Here is a 14,324-nt window from a genome sequence, read left to right as displayed (position 1 = left end):
GGGATATGCCTCCAATAGTAGGATTTTCATCTCAGGACTATACCACAGTGTCCACATGAGGGCAGGCTTGCCTGTGGCTCTTGGAGACAAACTGTCTCATAATGCGGAGCTTTTTCAACAAAGAATTTCACAATCTAGCATGAGCGCTGTATTTTATTGTTTGGAGAATGATTTCTCTTTTTAATATATGACTTACTCTTCATCATTGATTAAATTTAGAAAAGATGGATAAGTAGGTCTAGCACCATAGTACAGTGCACATTAATTTTTGTCGATAGGAATACTTCCATTGAAAATAGTTTTCTTTTTAAAAGTTCTTCATATGAGGGATGCATATTTTCATTCTTTTTGAACAGGAAACAAAGTAAGACCTTATTCTAAATTTTCTTTTTTCTGCATTTTAACTGCTATTTTTGTGCATTTTACAGATATTTGATCTGCCTGTACAAGTTAATTACCTTTACACCTGAAAGATCATGAATCATAAATATGACACATGTGATGTGATGTGACTCTTACATCAGTAGAAAAGTTTATGCTGGAGATCCTACTGTAGATATATTATTCACTGGTTACACTGGTTATCCAAAGAGATGAAACACACAGCATTCTGAAAAGGAAACAATGGAATTTTTCCTAAAACATTTATGATGCTAGTAAAGCTAACCGTTTATAGAAACTGAAAATGCATGCATTTCTTTAGCGAGAGCTAGAAATAAATCAAAATGTCTTACAGAGTGTGCTCAAGAGAACAGAAAGAAGACAAGAAACAACAATTAGTTCAGGTGACATACATGATCAAAGACAACCCCTTGCAGCCCAGTTGTTCAAGGAATTATAAAACATTGAAAAATTTACAACCGAATCAGCACTAAAATCTAAATGACCTCTCTTAGCTGAGTGACAGTGAAAAGCAGGTTTCCTTCTTGGTTTGAAACCCTGGGGTGTCTAGCATTGTGAAGTATAGCTATCAAGGTGCAAGATACATATTCTGTACATGAAGGCCACCAGCAATATCAATTTTTAATTTGAAACGAACTTTGAATATGTTGCGGCATATTTATTAGCATATGCCGATATATTATAAATAATCTGTGTCTAAAGCCTACTGGCAATATTAATTTTTAATCTGGAATGTACTAAAATGTATCATGGCATTTTTTAAAATGTATTCCTGTAGATTTCATTTTCATTACGGTTTATTGTACATTAAAGATTGAACTCCAGCTGCTCAAAGAAAAAAGATGTGTGGGCCACAGGCTGGCATCTGTACACGCAGAAGGTTTGCTGTTTTGAGACCTGTGTAAATACAAACGATTTGGTTTTCCACAGGATAATTCAAATTCTATAAATACATATACAGAATTGCAGACACAATTGTAGGTAATTTGCATTGCAACATTTTTCTGCAATTTTAGAATCGTTTAGAGGGTTATACTACATCTATTTGTCAATGACACATCTTTTAATTTTATTTTACACTCATTTTAGCAAGTGGTAGTTAAGACATTGAAATAAACAGTTGATTTCAGTTAACAATCATTTCAAGTACAAGGTGCCTGTATTTTTGTCTGCAATTATTATAGCCTCATGTATATGTGAATGTCAGTTTAGAACACTATCCAAAACAAACTGCTATACAGTTCATATAATCCCTGTTCTAACTGCTTTATCCAGTACTGGGTCTCAGGGGAGCCTGTCCAGGCATACAACAGGGGCAAGGCAGGATATACCCCGGACAGGACACCAGTCAATCACAAGGCACACACAGACACACCAGTGTCAGTCTTCCCAGAAGGCAGTTAACCTACCAGTATGTCTTTGGACTCCACACAGCACCCAATAGTAATACCCCTGGTATTTGTGTTTTTAACACCTTGTTCTGTATTGAATCTAAGGAGAGTCTTCAGATACCAAAGTTGCAGGCAGATGTTACCCAAGTATTGAGACGAAGAGGGAGAAATGAACACCGCTCATGACTTTCAGCCAAGTGACCAACGAATCTGAAACGTGTATGTAAGAAATACATACGTTATCATCTAGTAAACAGTGGAATGAAGGTCTTGGCACACTTATGTTATTTGTATTAGTGTATAAATTTGGTATACTACAGAAATGCCCTGTTGTTTACAAGATTCAAAACTGCATCCTATGGTCCAGCCCTTAGAAAAGGAATATTAAGGATTTTGTCTCCCAGCCATACTGTTTGTGTACTACAGTACGTTCACGCTTCTGTCTTGGCCAAGAAGAAGGGAAGACATTCAAAATGCTTATAAAGCGTTTGGGTGATCTATGTCTGTGGCCAGACTGATCAAGACACATTTATGCTGGGGGAGCCTGGTGAAAGTGCTCATTTTATTGTTCTAACCTTGTAAAAAAAAAAGGAAGAGAGCAAAAAAAAATCCCTTTAGATTGAATTGCAAGCTTGGCTCCTTTTCTCGGATTTAGCTGAATTGGAGGCCTTTTGTGTGCTTTAAAATAACAAGATAGTTTTAATCAGGTTTGCTGCTTGCGGGCCCCAGAGGTTTCCGTTGTTTCGCTCGCGCTCTGATCTCCGCGCAGAACCATTACGCAATGCGAAGGGAAGCTCAGGAATAGAGCCTGCTGTAGAGCTGGCCGCTTGATGCTGCAAATTACTGTCTGAGCACTGCCTTTAATTATGCAGCAGTATGCAATATCGGTAAAATATTATATTTTATTGTGCATTTCTTCATATTAAGAGAAAATGAAAAACCATCCAGGGGCTCTTGAAGTGCAGATTGCTTAAGCTGTGTTTGTTGTGGTGTCTTCCGAGCAATTACTCAGGAAATGCCAATGTGTTCCGGCTTTGAGCGCGCGACCTTTGACCTGCAGGGCCTGCGAATGTCTCCCTATAGTCAGCCACAGCAGCCCCTGTTCCCACTTACACTTGCCAAGACAATGGCAGTGTCGCCACTTATTCTCCAGCAAAACACCATGAAAAAATAATCAGCTTCCTTCTTGGAAGTATTAAACATTAATACACATGCCTTAAACTCCCCAACGCCTCGAGGGAGTACACTTTTAAAGCCTTAGAAAAAAAAGAACGATTAAAAGTTTCTTTTTGCACAAAATAATTAAATTACAAAATATGGGCATCGGGGGGATCAGTCTGTTTTGTCTCTTCCTTTATTAAAATCTTTAATAATCCACAGATTTGACTCTACCTTATCATCCGAATTAACAAAAGTTTACATTCTGAAATATTTTTCCACCCTCTCACTGAGGGATCTCCAAGATCCTTTCTAGCATTTTTCTGTCTCATGCAATGATTCAGTTTTAATTGTCTTCTATTAGAGTTTAGGTGCCTAGGGAGTGAGGGGGTGACTCTCTGGTGACTAAATATCATAAAAACATTTATTACCTGTTACGCTGTGGTCACAGGCCTAGTGAGGGACTATAAGCATACAGCGGGGATGTGTAAAGAGGGTACTGTATGTACACTTCAATTTTTTAATGCAGCTTTTATGGGTGTTAAATTGCACAATAGGCTTTTAATGTGTACAAGCTCCAGATGCCTTTGTCTGTCTACGCTTGGTCTTTTCTCTTGGGTTTTTAATATAGTTCATTAATTGGGACATTAAAGATTTATTAGGATTATTTCAGACATTCTTTTCTTTTGTAATTAAACTCTATCAAAAGCAGCCCTATGAGCACCATGGCCATTCCACAGTCGTAGCATTTTTCCTTCCAAGAACAGATGCTGAAGTTCTGGTTTAATGGTGAAAGTTTCTAACTTAATTACACTAAATAATTAAAGAATTAAATACGCGAAGCAGCCCGCTGGCAAATGCCCATACTGTTCCAGTTAGCTGTCAGTGGGGTCTATTTTTTTCAAGTACGATGCTTTTAGGGCCCATCTAGAGAATTTTGAAACACTTCAAACTGAAAATTGTTGTGCAATAACCCTACACATCCATGAAATTAGAAAGGATAGGGTCTCCTGAGTGAGTCATGAAGTTGAAGTCTCCATCTGGGTTTTTCATGCTTGGGATCTGCTGGTTCGTATCCAAGCTGTGCCACTTGTCAGGCCATACAGCTCCTGAATGGAGATGCAAATGCTACCTGGGGTAGAGTAGAGGTTGAAGGGGGTTGTGGAGTTTTATGAATTTGTGGACAGAATGGTGGGCTTGTGATATACTACCAGTCCGTATTACATGCTCCATTTTAACTATTGTAACTTGGATCAAAAGGAGGAATGTATAGGCTCTGATGATCAATGACAAAGTCTTGTGTAATGTTTGGAAGCTTGTTTCTGCCCAATGAACATAATAACAGTTACAAACGAGAGGAAGCCATTCAGCCCAGTCAGCAATTTTCGTGGTTAACAAGACAGTGTTCTAATTTGTTGTTACACTAATCCTGGATTACCCAAGTCTACGTGTAACAGTCCACTGTTGGACAGGCGCTAGGTGGGTTACAAGAAACTAGCAATGTCTATGACGTGATTGAGCTAGAGTCCTTTTCATAGACATTGATCAGCTAGTAAAGCTCTGAATAACAGGAGCCCCAAAGAAAAGTGCCAGATTCTTCTACCCAGAAGAGCCCTCGAAGAAGAAGAACAGTGTCACGCAGAGGACAGTACTCCGGGATGCATGTCTGGATGCGTGTGGGCAATACGACCATAAGTGCCTCCTTTTTTGGATCGGGTTCTGGAGAGGTTCAGCAGAGCGTGGAGAAATGCTATGAGTTCAGTATCCCCTAGTCCCCCCCCATGCAGCTCTGACACCAGCCCTGCAAACAATAAAGGCTCATTTTGAGAAAATTAATATATCTGCTGCTGAACTTCCCTGCCTCTGGGGGCCCTAATCGCACAGATATAAATTACCTGACGCTCATGAAAAATGAAAAATCCTGCAGCCCCTCTCCCTAAGACTGTACAGTCAATGTTTCTTGTGTGTTCACACCAATCTTTGATTCTATTCTTAATGATGGCATTATGGATTATATTACAAATTATTTATAATTTTAAATTACATTTTAATACTAAATTACAATAAAAATACAGTTTTGATTCTATTTAAATTAATTTTACATGTACTATATATTTATTTTCAGAAGAGCAATTGAAATTTAAATACACACTGATTATGTGGTACAATTTTCCCCCACCTTTCAAACCTTATAACCTTCTTAATTTATGAAACGTGAATGTGAAAACGTGTGCGAGACAGGAATGTCCTGATAGCTGCTATCTGACTTTTGTTGAACAGTTTGAGGCAGCTAACCAGAAACACTACAGCAGGTGTTGTTTTACAAAGACATACAGTATGTGTGGGGTCTGGGGTCTTCTGTTTTGGCGGAGGGGTGAGTCCTCACGCGCCTCCGTGTGATACAGGCCATACTACAAAAAAGAGGGTTGATGACAAATTAAGAGAATACAACAGAGACGGTATAAAAGCAGAAAAAGAGCAAATCCAAATATGCTGAAGGAAAAAAATCCCATTTTTAATTTGATTTTGGAACACACTGTTGTCTTAAGTTGTGGCACTGAAACCGGGTCACGGAGAGGTTAAAACAAAGTGTACCATACTTACTTAATTCTCCCATTATTGCAATTCTCTCCGTGGCAAACTAACAGCTTTAAAAAATTCACTACAAATAACCTTATCAGGGATGCATTCTCCAGCTGTCACTGCAGCAGTGTAATTAATCGCTTTACACATTCATTTTTTGTCAAACACATGCCAATGGCGTGCTTCTCTCCCAGGACAGAACTGCTATTAACTCCAGATTTACATGCGTGTCATTAAAGCCCAGGATCCCATGCTGGGGGTGCACTCTACACAGCAAAGACTGGATCTGCTCCTTCCCTGTTGCTGGCTCTACAGCCAGCCAATTTGGAAATGAAGCTCTCCTGTCTGCTCTTAAAGTGGTTGGTCCTGCTTGTGCTCTATATTTAAAGACATGGGCTATCTAGAAGCTTGCTGCGTTTAAATGAGTTCCACACATTTAGTGACACAACACCAGTCACGAAAGAGAGCGCACACAAATACATCAGTGTAGGGCAACTTTCTTAAAGCTCAGGTATCTATGTCAGCGAGAGGAGATAGAAAAGCTGGAGTATCTGTGTGTGTGTCTTCTGGGTAGAAGGTTTACTGTCAAATGAGACAAGTTTGTTGTTTTACTTGCATTTGTATTTTTATTTTTTTACTGGCATGGCATGATTAGGTAGAATAGCTCGTAACATTCTCAGCAGAAATAAAAGTCTCAGATAATCCACTCAATGGGATGAGAAAGGAGCAGAAATTAAATCCAGGGAAAAAACAGATGATGCCATGCATCAGCTACCCAATCTGCTACAGCTTTCTAACACTTTAAAACAGTCTGGAAGGGTTTTGCAAATGCCAACTTTTGTTTTATTGAACCAGACTTAGATAAATCGCCTCCTTTACACAGAACCGTCCCTTAAAGCAGAGTGTAAATGGGGCCAATAGTCACAGGGGCCCATAGCCATGGTAGATCTCAGTGGACTGTCAAACAGCCCTGAGTCCAGGATTATACTCTCGGAACGTGCACACACTCATGTATTTTGTAACACGTATTGATGTGTGCGTGTGTTTGCCCAGTCTTATAGCTCTTAATCTTCATTAATGCTGTTGATTAGGCTTTTGCTTTTTTTTTGTTGGTAATTAAGAGGCAACATTACAATTTGTTCAGTGGAACAGTTCTATTACAAGAGGTTTCACACTGTTAAAGTGGATGCATTTTTTTAACAGAGAAAGTGTGCAGTTTTAAGGCCTGTGCTTTTATTCTGTCCTGTACAGGCTATGTTCTTTTAAAAAAATAAATAAAGCTGTTTTTTTTTCCAAAGCTGCAGTTCCTTTTCGAAAAACAAGACATCTGGGTTATTAGACTGAAGATTCTCCTGGACCTCCGAGCACATTGAAATCCCCTTCTGAAGTTTGTTCTCAGGGAAGCCAAAGATTACTTTTCAAATTAGAGGATAAAAGGGGTGTGTCCTAGCTGTAGTATTTAGGTGTGCTGAGACACTGGCCATTAACTCCAGCAAGGAGGTCACCCCTATGGATTTTCTCCTCACGTATTTTAATATCCAAACAGCCTTCTGGCTATGTTCTGTGTAGTTCTGTGGGGGAGCAGGAAAGAGAGTAAGATGTAAACGATCTTCACGGAGAAAAGAAAGAGGGGGAGGGGTGACATGAGAAATACTTAAGATGTAAATTCATTGCGAGCAAGTGTCTTTCATTTTCAAGTCAGGCGGCATGTTTGCTGTGGGCTTGGAGATTGTGTCTGGGCACACACAGATCCTTACTTGTGTTTGCGCTTGTGCCGGGCGCGTTTGATGTTGCGCGTTTGGAGGTGACTTTAAGTCACAGCGCGGATTAGAGATCTCTTAGCCTCAATTTGCTATCTGATGACCTGCATGTAATGAGCTCTGTGCATGGGTGGGTGGGGGAGGAGGCAGTGGCAGAGAAGGGTTGTCAGGTGAATTCACTCCCATGCACTCACAAAAGCCTTTTGAGCTGAACACAAATATTTACGCATGTTTGTGTGACTAATCCAGCCTGGCTCAGAGAGCAAGTCCCTTTCCTTTCTCAGCGTCTCAATTATTTTCCTTTTTATATTCACTCCCCTCTCCATGTCCTCATCTCAAATGACTTTCCTATTGATTTTATAATTATTCAAACAATTGGGCGAGAGGGTGAAGAAAAAAAATCAGGTTAACTTATAAGGTTCCGGCATAATTTTCACATTTACGTGTCTCAGAAATTAATAAAACGCTGACAGACGGTGTCAGCAATAATTATCAGTAGTTTTGTGGCGTTTATTCCTTCCATGCTCCACAGTTATTAACATTAAACTCTTAATCGACGACAACAACAAAAATAATTATTGAACAAACACTAAGCTTGAAGTGTGACCAAAATTTAATTTTGCACCCAAGGTTCACCACAGAAACAATTGTGAACATTATGTTTTAGTTTGAAGTCTAATGGATTCTGGAGTTCAAGAAAACCACACAAGAAAACCATGCAGTTAAAGGTGGTTGCAGCCGCATGTTAAAATACAGCAAATAATCAACAACAAAATAAATGTGGCACCAAATTGTGTGCTTGGGTTACCTTTCTTGAAAATGCATACCTTATCAAAACATACAAAGGGGAACGAATCAGAATAATGACAAGTAGCTTACAACTACATTTAAGTTCCTTTACATATTACTGGGGGTCAGATACATTTAGGATCCAAAGCCTTTAGATGCAGACATAACCCTGCAGTAATAGTTGCTGTACAATTAATTTTAAAGCAAAGAACTTTAACTTGGACTTGATGGTTCAAGAGGGCTATTTGTACGTTGCAGGTAAAAGGGACACAATGTCTGAAAACAACCATGGAATGAAAAGGTAATGGAATGTTTTTCCTTTACAAACATAGCTTCTGTCAAACACGGCCTTTACCCCAGCTACAATGACAGTATATTGATTAATGTGCTGTTTTGACAAAAAGGAAATGCATTTACGTATTAAATTGTTCATGAGCGGGGGGCACTGCAGTTTTAAAAATGAAAAATGGAGACGGCTGCCTCCGCTATCTCTTAATAACCCTACTATGAGACATGTGAGGCACCGCTGCTTCAAAAGTGACAAATTTTAAAGGGGATTTATTCCGTGGCGTGAATTACCAAGTATAATTAAAACCTTAATCTCTTTTTTCCCCTCAACAAAACAATTTTGTACTAACCCAGAAAAGCAATCCAAAATTAATTTACCGCACCAGTGATTATTATTAATGCGTTGCCAAATTTTCTTTTCACATGGAACAGCGATGAAACGATAGTCTTGTTGTAACATGCTATATCCATGTGTAATTAACACAAGCATTACATTTCACCCAGGCCTGCATGGCGTCTTAATAGCTTCTTCCTTAGGGATGCCATTTTTAGTCTTGTTTTGCCTTTGTTTTAGCTGTTTTGGAATTCAAACACCTTCGCCAACCCCCACGCCCCCATGTGTATCTGTAAAAGGCAGAGAGAAGTGACTGCGCTTGTAACCTTTCAACAGTTTGTGTTTCAGCATGAGCACAATTAGACACACACAACTTTCATTTGGCAGTCATCTGCGATCAGCCTGGGAAAGCCCATGTTATATCAGTGTTAAGGAGCAGGGATCATCCCCTGATGCTTCCTGTAGCCAAGACACTAGGAATTACTGGGCATGACTTATCAAACAGAATGATATGCTAATACTGACCATCAGTGACACGGGCGTCGCAATTTTCTCTGGCAATCTTACACTCTTGCACTAAGCAGAAAGCAAAGATGTTCCCCATCAAAGCCTATTTAGTCTTGTCAAGCTAATTATCATATCAGACTGTAGAATCCATTCATTGCCCTGACTGCTTGCCAGGTGTGGCTGGTGCCAGTAATGGAAATTCATCTAATAAAGTGCGAGATGGTTAATCTGGTTTAGTTAGAAAGAACTGATGAATGCTGTTCTTTCTTCCTGTGGCGGTGCAGCTTTGTGGGGCAAACGGTAGCAAGTGTAAGTGCACTAGGGTTAGAAAAACTGGTTAATCCAGTAAGGTTTATGGTGTTAGTAGCTGTAAGCTACTTCTGGACAAACTTTATGAGGTGTTAGGCTTGGACAATGGAAATACTGTGTATGAACAAGTAATAGGTTTTATTCCATGATGAAAAGAGCATTGAATTCACCCATTTCAGCATGGAATAAACCTATTACTTGTTCATTTGCAGCCTACACATGCTGACGCAGCTACCCACCTGAACTACTACAGCCTACACCTGCTGCGACCCACTATGCCTTCCTCCAAATCTTTTTCTAGATCTCTTCGTCATACCTTCTCTTCCTCCCTGGTCCACCAGCATTCCGTCTCTTCACAGCGATCTGTTCCAAGACCAGGCTTTCTAACCACCTTCTATTCCTTCACAGATGTCGTCGACATAATATCATTCCTACAGGATTTCGCCTAAAATGTAATACCTATTCTTTTGACTCTGATACCACCCAGAGTAACACTCAGAGACTTCTAAAACAATTTTCCAGGAAACTAATGCTTGTGTTTTTTTTCCTCTCTTTTCAGCATGGAATAAACCTATTACTTGTTAATTTGCAGCCTACGCATGCTGACGCAGCTACTGTACCCACCTGAACTACTGTATATGAAGGTGTACTCATTCACTGAAGTGAGTCTGGCCAGCCTGCTTGGTTACAGTAAGAGTCGCAGGTGGCCTAGTAATTTACTGCTGGGAATATAGTTACCCTGTTTTATGCTACCTGCTTTCAGGAAAAAAAAACCCAATGCCATTTCAAATATTTTCTGATGCTGTGCTTGTGCTTGCAGGTTCCCACAGCTTACCTCTGGGTGCACTTACCTCAGCACACAGTAACAGCGTCTTCTGTTGTAAACCCCCAGCTCTGTTCCTGCACCATTGTGGTTGCTGTGTCTGGAGGCTTTGTTCTCTGGTAATGGGTACCACAGCTCAAGCCTATCCATAATATGGGGGTTGGGGCAGGGTGAATGACAAAGTGGAAGGGCTTGGAATCAATGTTTTAAACAATGAAGAGCTGTTTGTTACATGGCAAACATCCTCATTTTTTAGGGCAGGGGGAAATCGATGCTTTGTTTGTTTTGTTTAGGTAAATGATCGTCCGTTAGACAGACAGATGCACTCCGTCTTGTGTCCCGAGGGAAAGAAGACAAATTGGCACCAAACACCATCTTCTCTAATGCAGGTCCAGCCCCTCAGCTCTTGCTGTAAACCAGTAAAGACTTTGAAGGGGTGTATGCAAAAAAATACCGTGTATCATCTCCTTACATGTTTGATGAAATTCTGCATTTGATTTTGCTGTTGCTATTGGTCCTTTAACAACACTTTCTTTTCCCTTTTCAGACACTTCCCAATCTTTTCTTTAACTGGTGTGATTGATGTGTTTTAATGAAAATAAACAAAAACCTGAACGTCATCATCACTCTTTCTTCCGACTGCTGTTGATCGATTGATTTTGAATGAAACCATTTTCTTGAACTTAAAAGGCACCAGAAATAAATGTTCAAATGTTTTAGATTTTAAGATGTGACCTACCTTTACGCAATTTCTTGTGACAAAGAGATATGCTTAGATTTCCTATGCGGTTTAATTCATAAAAACAGACTTATAATGAAGGTCTCTAGCTGTACACTGATTGAGGGATTTCTAGTTTAAAATCTACACTGTCACTCACTGTGACTAGACTCGCCCAAGAAGTGGCATATAAATAGTTGAAGGTTACTGGGTTTGCAGGCAGCCGAAGTATCCTCAGCTGACCACAAAACAGCAACCTGTTTGGCTTTTCAGGTGTCTGTGAGTGAGCAGGGTCCTCAGTGAGAGCTGCTTCAGTCCTTCATCCAAAGCACGGACAAAAACAGGGTGGAGAGGTGGCCTAACAGAGAAAATATATCTGAGGATGATTTCAGTTTAGATGAGCCAACTTTCCCAGAAACCAATGAATCTATCTATCAGTCTATCTTTGGACTATGGGAGGAAAGCAGAGCACCAGAAGAAAACCAATGCTAACAGAGGGAGAACATACGAATTCCACACAGACACATCCCATACATGGAACTGAACCCAGGGCCCCAGCTGCAAGTGTGACCCTCGTGCCCTCCGCCGCTTCACCCCTCAACACCTGCGGCGTGAACCTGGGTCTCTGGCGTAGCGCAGCAGGGAACAAACCGCATGAGCTAAAGGAGACGTCCCTCAGCCCAGGCTGCCAAGGTCCCTGCTACATGCAGGGAGGGCGATGGCGTCGCCACGGACAAACTAGCTCCGCTACCCCAGGCATCGATGCTAACCGCTGTGCCACCATACTGCTCCAAAACCAAACTAGAAAAGTACAAAAAAAACACAGCAGCACTTCTCCATTAGCTCCATTATTCCACTATCTGGTGCCAATAAAACAGCATCATGTCGCTGATAGTCTACAGCAGTAACACCTTGAGTTCAGTAAGGAAAGAAATGGCATTTCAATTATGAATTAACAGTACCCCCCCACCCTCCCAGAAAAAAATAAATAACACAAAGCAACTTACAATACGTCAAAAAGATCACAGATTCTTGTTGAAGAAAGAAATGTTTATTAATAATAATATTAATAATAAATAATATAATTATATAATAAATAGTACTGTTCATTTAAAGCACATTAGAAGCATACAGAATGAGAAGAAACAAAGGCAAAGTTTAGAGTACAGAGCCAGAACAGCAGGAGTTTTCTTTATATTTTTAAATATATCTTTTTAAATTTGTATTGTTTCGGGACAGTTGCAAAAAAAAAACCAGAAAGAAATTTTTTTTGTCGCGAAGAGACAGTGAAGCACATGGAGAATGTTTTTTTTTATAATACAAGAGTACAGAGGGTAAAGGAGATGGAGAAAAGGGTTTTATGTACAGTTGGAATACAAAAAAGGAGTCAGTTCTGTAAGCGCACACGAACGGAACGGGAGGGTCGTCTTTCACGGGGACAGCCTGCTAATTTGCTACACCAGCCACCACCCTCGGGAGGGGGAGGGGGGAACAGGAGAGAAGACGAAGATGAACGCAAAAAAAGAGGTGCTTTTTCACACCAAATGCATTGTATAAAAAGCGTGGACACAGGAAGCTCATTACAAACCGATCGGCTTTTGTACCATCTCTGTGGGAAGTTTGGGAACGCTAAACTTACTTAGCAGCTTCTGTAAACAAAATAATTCAGGCATGTATTTACATTGCTGACACATTGCTCCCTACAGCTCTCTGCCTTCTAAAATTCTAAAATTTTGGGCAGAGAAATTTGGCGTCTGTTTAAAACAGAAACTCTTCGCTTATTCCAGCAGCAATGGCATCAATGAAGCTGCTTGACGTGGAGAGGGGAAGACTTTTTACTGGGAAGCGGCAGTCAAATTTACTTTTCTGACAGTATGTGAAAGCCTGTATATTATAAGTATGTACACGACACATCAAAGCAGGAAAAAAAAAACTTCTGTGTGTCTGTATATATAGACACAAACACATACTGTATATATATGCACTGTATATTAACATTTCAACATGCCAGGCTTAGTCTGAAAGGACCATCAGGATTCACTCTCTGTTAACAGAATGACATGCTTTTAGGCTTTTGTTTGAGGTTCAAAGATCTAATTGAGATAAATCACAATATTTAAGTCTAATAATAAGTTAAAAGTACTCAATTTATTGTACGAAATTAGACTTAATTAAGCAAAAGATTTTTCTAGTTTCCTTTGCTCCAGATTTAGGCACATCAATACAGTTTCACTCCAGTGACACTAGTGCCTCATGAGCATACCTCATCATAGCAAGTGGGTAATGAGTAGAAATAACTTGAGGGGAAATAAGAAAAAAGATCAGCGTGATTTTAACTTTTCATGGACCATAATGATGAAAAACCTAGGCCTAAAGACATCATCTAGATAAATATCTAAAAAAAATAAGTTTTCATCCCTACAATGTTTAAAGGTTTAGATTTTATTTTAATCATTTAAGACTACAGCCTCTTGCTGAGAGACCTCAAAAGTTATACTATATTCTAAAATCATATCTTGGTTTAAGAGAAAAATCTATATTTCAGCTTACATCCCATACACAACTCTATTACCTGTTAAATTTAAATGCTTTCCACAGATTTTCTTAATAATGATGATTTTATTTCCTTGTGAAGCTACACAAAGAGTTTGGAATCTCAGGCTTGCGTTCTTGTGTTCTGTTAGAGGAAAAGCAAAAAGTATTCCCCGAAGATTTCTAAAGTCAAAGACTGACTTTTACCAGCAGCACCTCATTTTTCGTCTTCCAAAACAACATTCGGTGTACTAGAGTTAAGGTTTCTCATTTACATACATTTATAGAACACTGTTTAAAAAAAACAACTTTTACATAAAAATTTCCAAGAGTTTCAAGTACATTCAGTAGCGGAACGTAGAAAAAAAAAACAGCAAAGATGCAACACTAGTCATAAAAAATCTCTCAAAAGGTTACAACATGTAAGGTCCTGTCCAAAAATCAAGGTTTATATCACCACAACTTGGATTATTAAGGTAAAAGATGTCCTGAGGGCTTGCAAATCACAAATAGAAAGGATTAGAGTCCATTAATGCAGCATTCAGAAATTATAACTGACTTTGTACCATGCTTACTGGCATGTTATAATATAACATTTAAATATATGGGAATCTTACTGAGAAGCAAAATTTATTGAAAAGGTATCACACTCTAATGAGACTTTGTTCGCAAACCCTTAATTAAAGTGGTGCCTGTCTTATACCACATTTCATTTCTTGCTGTACTGGGC

This window comes from Atractosteus spatula, chromosome 11 (genome assembly GCF_055471065.1).
Source record: "Atractosteus spatula isolate fAtrSpa1 chromosome 11, fAtrSpa1.hap1, whole genome shotgun sequence".
Lineage (NCBI taxonomy): Eukaryota > Metazoa > Chordata > Actinopteri > Semionotiformes > Lepisosteidae > Atractosteus > Atractosteus spatula.
Note: the sequence above shows the minus strand (reverse complement) of the source record.